Source organism: Lissotriton vulgaris, chromosome 8, assembly GCF_964263255.1.
Source record: "Lissotriton vulgaris chromosome 8, aLisVul1.2, whole genome shotgun sequence".
NCBI lineage: Eukaryota > Metazoa > Chordata > Amphibia > Caudata > Salamandridae > Lissotriton > Lissotriton vulgaris.
The window spans coordinates 193742654-193755947 of record NC_141696.1 but is presented as its reverse complement, the minus strand read 5'-3'; positions in this window follow the sequence as shown (position 1 = coordinate 193755947).

Here is a 13294-nt window from a genome sequence, read left to right as displayed (position 1 = left end):
GGTACCCATAGAACACCACTCTCCCACCAGTTCAGGACTTCTCTCCCATAACTGGTCTCCCAACCTAGAGTTTACCCCTCAGGTTGCGCTGGGGTCAGAGGCGAGGACTCCCTCCCTCTGCACCCCCTTCCAGAGTTCTGCACCCTCCCAACTGGAGTGGTACCCCTGGAAGATGAACCGGTCAGGACACTCTTTACAGACGTCCTTCCCTCTAGGTCAGGCAGATCCTGAACCTGGACTCCCAACATTGGGTCTAAAACCTTTGGCGGAATACTTGCCTGGCACTCCAGGACTTCTGGGGACTCACACACTATCCTCCTGAGGGTAACACATGACTCATATGTTGTCTGACCGTCTGTCTGGCACAGATCTCCCGTCCCTTGTCTACATGACAGTACGCGAAGATCCCCTAGAACAGAAGTGGTGTCACCATGGTCACTCCACGGTAACTAAGCCCAACTGGCTAGTCCCTGACCCACTGGTTCTTCCACTGGGGAACTCATCCACCATTCACCCCTCACTTCGGACTTCTGTGCCCTTTCAACTGGAGTGGCACTGCCAGACACTGGAACCACTGGATCTCTATTTACAGATGCTCCAGGTCCTCTAGACACTAGGAGATCCTCCTCAAATGGACTAACAGGACAGCCTAGGTCCCCAACCTGGTGTTCCCTGAAGAAACTATCCAGGTTCTGAGGCTGGGTTATGGGCACCTGGGAACACTCAGTCCCACACTCACTCCTACTCCACTGAGACAAGACGTGAGCCCTGACACCCCTCTCGCTACACTGGGACCTAGCTGGGTTACTCTGAACCTCTTCCACCACTCTGGGCTGGACGATACCTGAACCACTACTTTTGGGATCACTCACCAATGCCTATTCAGAACCTCTTATTTAACAACAAGGGGTGGTGATGGACAGAGTCTCTGAATTAAGCAGAATACTCTCACCCAGTCAAGAGATCAGGGCTAGATCCAACACCGTTTTTTAGCTCACTGCACCATCCCAGCTTAGAACCTGGCTATATGCAAATTAGTCTGTTCCTGTCCCAGTGCATGATGGGAACAGGGCAAACCAAACTACCAAGCCAATTCTTACACTGGGAAGGAAACAAGCTTCCGAGGACCGGTTTCTGGCATTTCAGCCGTCGTCGGCCCGGCTTGCTTGAATCCTGATGGTGCAATGAGCAAGGGACTCACATCTGAGTATACCCTTCCACGCTTAGAGTGGACAACATATTTAACAACAAGGGGTGGTGATGGACAGAGTCTCTGAATTAAGCAGAATACTCTCACCCAGTCAAGAGATCAGGGCTAGATCCAACACCGTTTCTTAGCTCACTGCACCATCCCAGCTTAGAACCTGGCTATATGCAAATTAGTCTGTTCCTGTCCGAGTGCATGATGGGAACAGGGCAAACCAAACTACCAAGCCAATTCTTACACTGGGAAGGAAACAAGCTTCCGAGGACCGGTTTCTGGCATTTCAAACGTCGTCGGCCTGGCTTGCTTGAATCCTGATGGTGCAATGAGCAAGGGACTCACATCTGAGTATACCCTTCCACGCTTAGAGTGGACAACATATTTAACAACAAGGGGTGGTGATGGACAGAGTCTCTGAATTAAGCAGAATACTCTCACCCAGTCAAGAGATCAGGGCTAGATCCAACACCATTTTTTAGCTCACTGCACCATCCCAGCTTAGAACCTGGCTATATGCAAATGAGTCTGTTCCTGTCCCAGTGCATGATGGGAACAGGGCAAACCAAACTACCAAGCCAATTCTTACACTGGGAAGGAAACAAGCTTCCGAGGACCGGTTTCTGGCATTTCAGCCGTCGCCGGCCCGGCTTGCTTGAATCCTGATGGTGCAATGAGCAAGGGACTCACATCTGAGTATAGCCTTCCACGCTTAGAGTGGACAACATATTTAACAACAAGGGGTGGTGATGGACAGAGTCTCTGAATTAAGCAGAATACTCTCACCCAGTCAAGAGATCAGGGCTAGATCCAACACCGTTTTTTAGCTCACTGCACCATCCCAGCTTAGAACCTGGCTATATGCAAATTAGTCTGTTCCTGTCCCAGTGCATGATGGGAACAGGGCAAACCAAACTACCAAGCCAATTATTACACTGGGAAGGAAACAAGCTTCCGAGGACCGGTTTCTGGCATTTCAGCCGTCGTCGGCCCGGCTTGCTTGAATCCTGATGGCGCAATGAGCAAGGGACTCACATCTGAGTATACCCTTCCACGCTTAGAGTGGACAACATATTTAACAACAAGGGGTGGTGATGGACAGAGTCTCTGAATTAAGCAGAATACTCTCACCCAGTCAAGAGATCAGGGCTAGATCCAACACCGTTTTTTTAGCTCACTGCACCATCCCAGCTTAGAACCTGGCTATATGCAAATTAGCCTGTTCCTGTCCCAGTGCATGATGGGAACAGGGCAAACCAAACTACCAAGCCAATTCTTACACTGGGAAGGAAACAAGCTTCCGAGGACCGGTTTCTGGCATTTCAGCCGTCGTCGGCCCGGCTTGCTTGAATCCTGATGGTGCAATGAGCAAGGGACTCACATCTGAGTATACCCTTCCACGCTTAGAGTGGACAACATATTTAACAACAAGGGGTGGTGATGGACAGAGTCTCTGAATTAAGCAGAATACTCTCACCCAGTCAAGAGATCAGGGCTAGATCCAACACCGTTTTTTAGCTCACTGCACCATCCCAGCTTAGAACCTGGCTATATGCAAATTAGTCTGTTCCTGTCCCAGTGCATGATGGGAACAGGGCAAACCAAACTACCAAGCCAATTCTTACACTGGGAAGGAAACAAGCTTCCGAGGACCGGTTTCTGGCATTTCAGCCGTCGTCGGCCCGGCTTGCTTGAATCCTGATGGTCCAATGAGCAAGGGACTCACATCTGAGTATACCCTTCCACGCTTAGAGTGGACAATATATTTAAAAACAAGGGGTGGTGATGGACAGAGTCTCTGAATTAAGCAGAATACTCTCACCCAGCCAAGAGATCAGGGCTAGATCCAACACCATTTTTTAGCTCACTGCACCATCCCAGCTTAGAACCTGGCTATATGCAAATTAGTCTGTTCCTGTCCCAGTGCATGATGGGAACAGGGCAAACCAAACTACCAAGCCAATTCTTACACTAGGAAGGAAACAAGCTTCCGAGGACCGGTTTCTGGCATTTCAGCCGTCGTCTGCCCGGCTTGCTTGAATCCTGATGGTGCAATGAGCAAGGGACTCACATCTGAGTATACCCTTCCACGCTTAGAGTGAACAACATATTTAACAACACGGGGTGGTGATGGACAGAGTCTCTGAATTAAGCAGAATACTCTCACCCAATCAAGAGATCAGGGCTAGATCCAACACCGTTTTTTAGCTCACTGCACCATCCCAGCTTAGAACCTGGCTATATGCAAATTAGTCTGTTCCTGTCCCAGTGCATGATGGGAACAGGGTAAACCAAACTACCAAGCCAATTCTTACACTGGGAAGGAAACAAGCTTCCGAGGACCGTTTTCTGGCATTTCAGCCGTCGTCGGCCCGGCTTGCTTGAATCCTGATGGTGCAATGAGCAAGGGACTCACATCTGAGTATACCCTTCCACGCTTGGAGTGGACAACATATTTAACAACAAGGGGTGGTGATGGACAGAGTCTCTGAATTAAGCAGAATACTCTCCCCCAGTCAAGAGATCAGGGCTAGATCCAACACCGTTTTTTAGCTCACTGCACCATCCCAGCTTAGAACCTGGCTATATGCAAATTAGTCTGTTCCTGTCCCAGTGCATGATGGGAACAGGGCAAACCAAACTACCAAGCCAATTCTTACACTGGGAAGGAAACAAGCTTCCGAGGACCGGTTTCTGGCATTTCAGCCGTCGTCGGCCCGGCTTGCTTGAATCCTGATGGTGCAATGAGCAAGGGACTCACATCTGAGTATACCCTTCCACGCTTGGAGTGGACAACATATTTAACAACAAGGGGTGGTGATGGACAGAGTCTCTGAATTAAGCAGAATACTCTCACCCAGTCAAGAGATCAGGGCTAGATCCAACACCGTTTTTTAGCTCACTGCACCATCCTAGCTTAGAACCTGGCTATATGCAAATTAGTCTGTTCCTGTCCCAGTGCATGATGGGAACAGGGCAAACCAAACTACCAAGCCAATTCTTACACTGGGAAGGAAACAAGCTTCCGAGGACCAGTTTCTGGCATTTCAGCCGTCGTCGGCCCGGCTTGCTTGAATCCTGATGGTGCAATGAGCAAGGGACTCACATCTGAGTATATCCTTCCACGCTTGGAGTGGACAACATATTTAACAACAAGGGGTGGTGATGGACAGAGTCTCTGAATTAAGCAGAATACTCTCACCCAGTAAAGAGATCAGGGCTAGATCCAACACCGTTTTTTAGCTCACTGCACCATCCCAGCTTAGAACCTGGCTATATGCAAATTAGTCTGTTCCTGTCCCAGTGCATGATGGGAACAGGGCAAACCAAACTACCAAGCCAATTCTTACACTGGGAAGGAAACAAGCTTCCGAGGACCGGTTTCTGGCATTTCAGCCGTCGTCGGCCTGGCTTGCTTGAATCCTGATGGTGCAATGAGCAAGGGACTCACATCTGAGTATACCCTTCCACGCTTAGAGTGGACAACATATTTAACAACAAGGGGTGGTGATGGACAGAGTCTCTGAATTAAGCAGAATACTCTCACCCAGTCAAGAGATCAGGGCTAGATCCAACACCGTTTTTTAGCTCACTGCACTATCCCAGCTTAGAACCTGGCTATAGTTTAGTCTGCCCTGTTCCCATGATGCACTGGGCCAGGAAGAGACTGATTTGCATATAGCCAGATTCTGAGCTGGGATGGTGCAGTTAGATAAATAACGGTGATGGATCAAGCCCTGATCTTTGGACTGGGTAAGAGTGGTCTGCTTAATTCAGACACTCCGTTCATCACCACCCCCTTTTCTGAATCGTTTTTGGCCACTATAGGTGTGGCAGGGTATACTCAGACATGAGTCCCTTTCTCACTGCACCATCAGGATTCAAGCAAGCCGGGCCGAAGACGGCTGAAATGCCAGAAACCGGTCCCCGGTAGCTTGTCTCCTTTCTGGTGAAGAATTGGCTTGGCAGTTTAGTCTGCCCTGTTCCCATGATGCACTGGGCCAGGGACAGACTGATTTGCATATAGCCAGGTTCTGAGCTGGGATGGTGCAGTGAGATAAATAACGGTGATGGATCAAGCCCTGATCTTTGGACTAGGTAAGAGTGGTCTGCTTAATTCAGACACTCTGTTCATCACCACCCCCTTTTCTGAATCGTTTTTGGCCACTATAGGTGTGGCAGGGTATACTCAGACATGAGTCCTTTTCTCACTGCACCATCAGGATTCAAGCAAGCCGGGCCGAAGACGGCTGAAATGCCAGAAACCGGTCCCCGGTAGCTTGTCTCCTTTCTGGTGAAGAATTGGCTTGGTAGTTTAGTCTGCCCTGTTCCCATGATGCACTGGGCCAGGGACAGACTGATTTGCATATAGCCAGGTTCTGAGCTGGGATGGTGCAGTGAGATAAATAACGGTGATGGATCAAGCCCTGATCTTTGGACTGGGTAAGAGTGGTCTGCTTAATTCAGACACTCTGTTCATCACCACCCCCTTTTCTGAATCGTTTTTGGCCACTATAGCTGTGGCAGGGCATACTCAGACATGAGTCCCTTTCTCACTGCACCATCCGGATTCAAGCAAGCCGGGCCGAAGACGGCTGAAATGCCAGAAACCGGTCCCCGGTAGCTTGTCTCCTTTCTGGTGAAGAATTGGCTTGGTAGTTTAGTCTGCCCTGTTCCCATGATGCACTGGGCCAGGGACAGACTGATTTGCATACAGCCAGGTTCTGAGCTGGGATGGTGCAGTGAGATAAATAACGGTGATGGATCAAGCCCTGATCTTTGGACTGGGTAAGAGTGGTCTGCTTAATTCAGACACTCTGTTCATCACCACCCCCTTTTCTGAATCGTTTTTGGCCACTATAGGTGTGGCAGGGTATACTCAGAAATGAGTCCCTTTCTCACTGCACCATCAGGATTCAAGCAAGCCGGGCCGAAGACGGCTGAAATGCCAGAAACCGGTCCCCGGTAGCTTGTCTCCTTTCTTGTGAAGAATTGGCTTGGTAGTTTAGTCTGCCCTGTTCCCATGATGCACTGGGCCAGGGACAGACTGATTTGCAAATAGCCAGGTTCTGAGCTGGGATGGTGCAGTGAGATAAATAACGGTGATGGATCAAGCCCTGATCTTTGGACTGGGTAAGAGTGGTCTGCTTAATTCAGACACTCTGTTCATCACCACCCCCTTTTCTGAATCGTTTTTGGCCACTATAGGTGTGGCAGGGTATACTCAGACATGAGTCCCTTTCTCACTGCACCATCAGGATTCAAGCATGCCGGGCCGAAGACGGCTGAAATGCCAAAAACCGGTCCCCGGTAGCTCGTCTCCTTTCTGGTGAAGAATTGGTTTGGTAGTTTAGTCTGCCCTGTTCCCATGATGCACTGGGTCAGGGACAGACTGATTTGCATACAGCCAGGTTCTGAGCTGGGATGGTGCAGTGAGATAAATAACGGTGATGGATCAAGCCCTGATCTTTGGACTGGGTAAGAGTGGTCTGCTTAATTCAGACACTCTGTTCATCACCACCCCCTTTTCTGAATCGTTTTTGGCCACTATAGGTGTGGCAGGGTATACTCAGACATGAGTCCCTTTCTCACTGCACCATCAGGATTCAAGCAAGCCGGGCGGAAGACGGCTGAAATGCCAGAAACCGGTCCCCGGTAGCTTGTCTCCTTTCTGGTGAAGAATTGGCTTGGTAGTTTAGTCTGCCCTGTTCCCATGATGCACTGGGCCAGGGACAGACTGATTTGCATATAGCCAGGTTCTGAGCTGGGATGGTGCAGTGAGATAAATAACGGTGATGGATCAAGCCCTGATCTTTGGACTGGGTAAGAGTGGTCTGCTTAATTCAGACACTCTGTTCATCACCACCCCCTTTTCTGAATCGTTTTTGGCCACTATAGGTGTGGCAGGGTATACTCAGACATGAGTCCCTTTCTCACTGCACCATCAGGATTCAAGCAAGCCGGGCCGAAGACGGCTTAAATGCCAGAAACTGGTCCCCGGTAGCTTGTCTCCTTTCTGGTGAAGAATTGGCTTGGTAGTTTAGTCTGCCCTGTTCCCATGATGCACTGGGCCAGGGATAGACTGATTTGCATATAGCCAGGTTCTGAGCTGGGATGGCGCAGTGAGATAAATAACGGTGATGGATCAAGCCCTGATCTTTGGACTGGGTAAGAGTGGTCTGCTTAATTCAGACACTCTGTTCATCACCACCCCCTTTTCTGAATCGTTTTTGGCCACTATAGGTGTGGCAGGGTATACTCAGACATGAGTCCCTTTCTCACTGCACCATCAGGATTCAAGCAAGCCGGGCCGAAGACGGCTGAAATGCCAGAAACCGGTCCCCGGTAGCTTGTCTCCTTTCTGGTGAAGAATTGGCTTGGTAGTTTAGTCTGCCCTGTTCCCATGATGCACTGGGCCAGGGACAGACTGATTTGCATATAGCCAGGTTCTGAGCTGGGATGGTGCAGTGAGATAAATAACGGTGATGGATCAAGCCCTGATCTTTGGACTGGGTAAGAGTGGTCTGCTTAATTCAGACACTCTGTTCATCACCACCCCCTTTTCTGAATCGTTTTTGGCCACTACAGGTGTGGCAGGGTATACTCAGACATGAGTCCCTTTCTCACTGCACCATCAGGATTCAAGCAAGCCGGGCCGAAGACGGCTGAAATGCCAGAAACCGGTCCCCGGTACCTTGTCTCCTTTCTGGTGAAGAATTGGCTTGGTAGTTTAGTCTGCCCTGTTCCCATGATGCACTGGGCCAGGGACAGACTGATTTGCATATAGCCAGGTTCTGAGCTGGGATGGTGCAGTGAGATAAATAACGGTGATGGATCAAGCCCTGATCTTTGGACTGGGTAAGAGTGGTCTGCTTAATTCAGACACTCTGTTCATCACCACCCCCTTTTCTGAATCGTTCGGAACCTCTGGCACTTTCCTAGCCGTCTGCTTCCTCTGCAAGGGCCCATGGATTAGGAAACCCACACTCCAACAGGTGTTGGCACAACCCCGGAAAACAACAACTGAGCAGCTGCTCTTTGATAACCAGATCGAACAGTCCTTCAAAATCCTGTGTCATGTTAACCCTTATCCAATCAGCCAGTGCATCATTTCAATCATCCGCAAATTGCCCCCAATCCTGGTGAGACAGTTTCCTACTGCCCCTGAACTTCAACCTGCATTCCTCCTCACGGGAACAAGGTACCATACTTTGAGAACTGGGAATGGGACTTCCTGCACTGGACTCCATATTGCTGCCACCACTGGACTCCACCCTCCCTGGAGAATCCAGAAAACTATAACTGCGCTCAGTGGATAATCTACCCTCAAGAGCGAGTTTCTCTCTGGCAATGGCCCTCTCGGACTCTGCCATCTCCTCCTGCACACCCAGCTGCGCTTTTTTCTCGGCATGCTCTAACCTGAGCTTCTCCAAAGCCCTCTGCAAGACGGGCTGCTCTGGCTGTGAACATACCACTGTGCCTTAATCCGGCACCATCAATCATCTGCATGGAGCCCCCCCAGCCCTTGCTCACTCACAGGGCTACTCAAGGGTGCTCCTCTTCTTGGCTCTCCTGGGGCTGCTGCTCCGGGACTCCTCTGCTCTCGGTGCAAGTAATGTGGAGCTGCTCCTCTCTGCCCGGTCCCCCTTCTGGGACCGGGACTTCAATGGAGCCGGTGAGGCTCATTGCAATCTCTTGTGGAGGCGGGGTGGGCTCCCGTCCTCTTCCACAACTGCCGCAACACTTCTCTTACGGCGGGGGGGGCAGGCACCGGCAATGTGCCTCTGGCCCCCTCCACCTCAGATGTCCAATAGCTGCATGGGAGCCCCGCTGCCGGCCAGGTTGCTTCTTGACCCGCTCTTCTCCGGGTGCCGGCTTCCGGGTGATTCCGTGGGCAAGGGGCTTCCTTCAGGAAAACAGAAATCTCGCCCCACGCCAGGCAATGCGCAGCCTGACTTTCTGTAATTACCGGCCACGGTGGTGATTCCCTGCTGTCACGGGCTGCGGCGGTGATGCGGGGCAGATGAGGGGTAGGCTCCCTCTTTAATTGCAATATAAAGCGGGGTGGGCACCTGCTGGGAGCCACAAATCTGCACAAAGTCCCTGGCGTGGTGGGCACCCGCTAGGGATATCCCAAAGCGCAAAGTCCCTGGCGGGGGGGGGCACCCGCTAGGGATATCCCAAAGCGCAAAGCCCCCAGCGGGGTGGGCACCCACAAGGGGAATAATCACGGCACCGATGCTGGGTGGACTCCCGCTCGGTTTTTCAGGGGAGAGATGCAGGGTGGGCACCTGCTTGAGGATGATAAAGCCCAATCCTGCAGGGCAGACAGACAGCTCTCCTTCTCCCCACTGCAGAAAAAGCGCTCCCAGGCGCTAAAGTCCAGGAAAGAGTCCTCCAGAAGGCAGGGGGGCAAAGGCTGGGCACAGGGGCCAGCTCACAGGGCCCTCCAGCAGGGAGGCAGTCCCCAGTGGCGGTTCCTCCTGGTGCCCAGCAGCAGCAGCAGCAGGCCCCCCTTTAGTCAGGAACAAGAGAGAACATTTTGCATGGGGTCACAGCCCCCTTTTATACACATATTTCCTTTGTCTGGAGCTGTAGGGCAAGGGGAGAACCAGTGACAACTGGTTCTTAAGCATTTTGTTTTGCTCAGCCCCTCTCCCTATTCACAGGACAGGCTAGAGACATCAGACGCACCACAGGGGGGCGGAGCCAGCATTGTGGAGGGAAGGCACATCCCTATTTAGGTCCTAGGTGCAACTCCTCCCTGCCATCAACATGCAGATCTCCCCATTCACCACCGGGCAGACTCATCCTGACTCCTGGAGCCAGGCACACCAGCCAGCTCCAGCCAATCACAAGCCAGACAGTCAATTCACATACACTGAACAGACATTCCAACTTCTTGAGGTGGCACTTCTACACTAGACACATTAAATCTGCGCACACCATCACGCAGTATTTAATCTCACGAGTTCGCACATATCAAACTCGCCCCTGCACTCCTCTCACATCAGGAACTACCATGGACACACATATCCCCCATGCATTCCTATGGGAGGGCAGGCCAATCTCACAACATGCACTCAGAGTGCGCACGCACTTTACACTGGGACACAGTGTTAAAGTGCGCAGAAGCCACAAACAACTAACACCAGGTCACTTTTAAAAGCAAAAGGTTTAGGGGTGCACCTGCCAAAAGGGCCAAGTCCAACAGAGACCTATCATGGATTATAAATCTAAAATTGAGACAACAAATCAATATAGTTAAAGGATTCTCGACCACTTATGTGATATGCTCTGTAAAATACGTTGGACGCTCAGAGCCTCATTTAGAGATTTATGGAGGTGGAATATCTTCCAAAAACTGTGGAAGTATGTATGCATGCATTGCGGTACTGAGAGTAGCTGTGAGGATGAGGGAAGGAAGGTCCTCGGGTGAGCTATTCAGCACTCGTCCCAAGCCACCTTTTGTGTGAGCTGAGCACAGTCAGAATGTATGGCAGTGTGTGGAAAGTATTCATGTCCACACCAGTTGATTAGTCCTTCTTCCTTTAATGAGTGGGTTATGCCCAGTACATCAGATCTCATCTATCAATTGTGAGAACAAATCAGCTTCTCATCTCCAACTTCCCTTGCACTTCAAAATATAACATTCCTATCTGGAGCACTCAATTGCATTCTAATTCTAAAGCATCTAACATCAAGCCACATAATGATTAGTGTAGCATACCACATAGTGGCTACGTGCTTTTTTCCTCATCTGCTGACTAACAAGCTGCTATCAACAATGCTTCTGCAGACATGCAGAGGAGGTGGTACATGATAACTGCCTCTACTGAAGTAGCATATGAAACTGCATTAATGTGGGCTGCAGCTAGATGCAACAGCCTAGGCATGGACTGAGAAAGCTCGTCTGACTGAGGGTAGGCCTGAAGCAGCCCCCAGCTGCCTTTGTAATTAAAATTCTTCCAGCATTCGTATATGCCCTTCCAGCACTGTTGTCATGATGGTGAACTGTGAAGACATGTCTACAATTACTGCTCATCCCAAAAATGGCTTACAACTCCATTTAAATCAGCAAAACGATGTGTATTTCAGACATTGATCAGACGTAATGAATTCTAAAAGTTTCAATGAAATGACAAATGTGACCACTTCCAAGAGAATAGTTTTTCTCCCTCCAGAAGGGGATGTGGCCGAGAGGTTCAACCTGATGCTCCCCCTTTGGAACTCGGGGACCCAGTTCGCATCCAGCATACATTTTTTCAGCCCTTGGGGCGGGGCCTGTGGGGCATTGCAGCACCGGCCCCACAAGGAGCTAAGCCCAATGATGAAGCATGACACCCACTTGGGTGTGTGAGGCCAGTAGCGGCACGTGGAGGGAGTACCGCAGGGCAGTGGGGTGGGGCAGGGGAGGGGCAGGGTGGAGCAGGGGAGGGGCAGGGTGGGGGTTAGTAAACTCCGGCTAATGGCCGACCCGAGGATTGTAAATAAATAAATAAACAAATTTCAATACGCAAACTGAAACGCATTTGGCGTTTCAGCGTGCAAAGAAATTCGTTTTATTTATTTATTTACGTTACTCTGGTCGGCCGTGAGCCGGAGTTTACTACCCCCCACCCTGTCCCTCCCCCGCCCGCCGCCCTGCGGCACTCCCTCCACGAGCCGCTACTGTGAAACCAAGGTCGAGCCACCGCATGACATGACTAGTAGTACATTTACAATTTCATTTCTTTTCTGATTCCTCCAAACACATAGACACTGTTCTCTGTTCTATTGCAATACTTAAGATTCTTTCCAACTGGCTAAGAGTAAATTATTTTATACCAGGTTTTAGGGACATATACCTCACTTTTCCCAAGTAACCCATCTGTGTTTCTATAGACAGACAAAGGCGAGGAAGGAAATTGAGAAGCTAAAATGGACAACATTACAGTGCTAGTGATTTTAGCAAAGAGGGGAAAGAAGAAGCTAAGATGGGCAACATTACAGTGTTAGTGATTTTAGCAATGGGGAATGAAATATTTCACTTGTTTTCCAGACGTGCCTGGCTTGGTCCACCATTGGAAACAAAGATGATTGCTTTTGGCTAATTCAAAATAATTACATTATAATCCGAACACAATGAGAAATGAGAATATAATTTACAAAAACAGCAGCGTTAATTATTCAGTGTTCTTCAAGTCGCATTTACCCTGCAGAATTAAAGTATGGACAATAACAATTGTGATTTTAATTTTCCAGTTTGTGGTTTCGAGTTTCCGATGGCCGCAGGTTAGCTTTTTATTAATCTATTGCAGTTGAATGTATTTATCACACAAGCAAATCACGTGTTTCTCTTTTACGGCAGTCTTTAAGCACACTCTTCAATCATGCCTCACGTGTTGAAACATAATTATTTAAATATCACCAAATTTTAAATTTTAGAGCGGATGTTCTAAACTTACTTTCTCAAGGCTAGAGTGACATCTTGTGGTGAAAAACTCTTGAAGCAATTCAACCCGTGCATTTTCTCTTGTATTTTTTTACACATTTGTTTGAGTGGCGTTATTTGTTTCTTTTTGTGGTAAATGGAGATAGCGCTTGTACCACACGCCTTTCACTGCCCTTTTATGAAGACAGGAGGTTGTAATGTGTGACAAGAACGGTTGGGGGCGGGGGCGAGGGAGGCGGAGACATCATAAGAACAGAGTAAAAGTTACTTGTGGGAGGCTCCCTTCTCTGTTCTGACCAATGTATAACCCCGTCTTCTTTGAGACTGCATGTGGCAAATAGTGATTTTTAAAGCACACTTGTTCAGTGATATTGTTCTTCACATAACGCGCGTTGGGGATCTCTCTCAAGAAATTTTAGCACAGTGAATGAAAAATGTTCTGTTTTAATACACATTAGGTCAGTAGACCACACTATCTGAAACACCACAATGTATTTTACTTAACAATTAGTGCCAAATGGCATTATCCACTGGGCCAGTAGGTCAACCTAATAGTTGTTAAAAAATCTTTTATAAGATATTTGAGCATCATCCCCCAAAAGAAGGTTTGTAAAATTGGAAGGAAACAGTGGAGTTCAAACATATTTTTGTAGTTATTG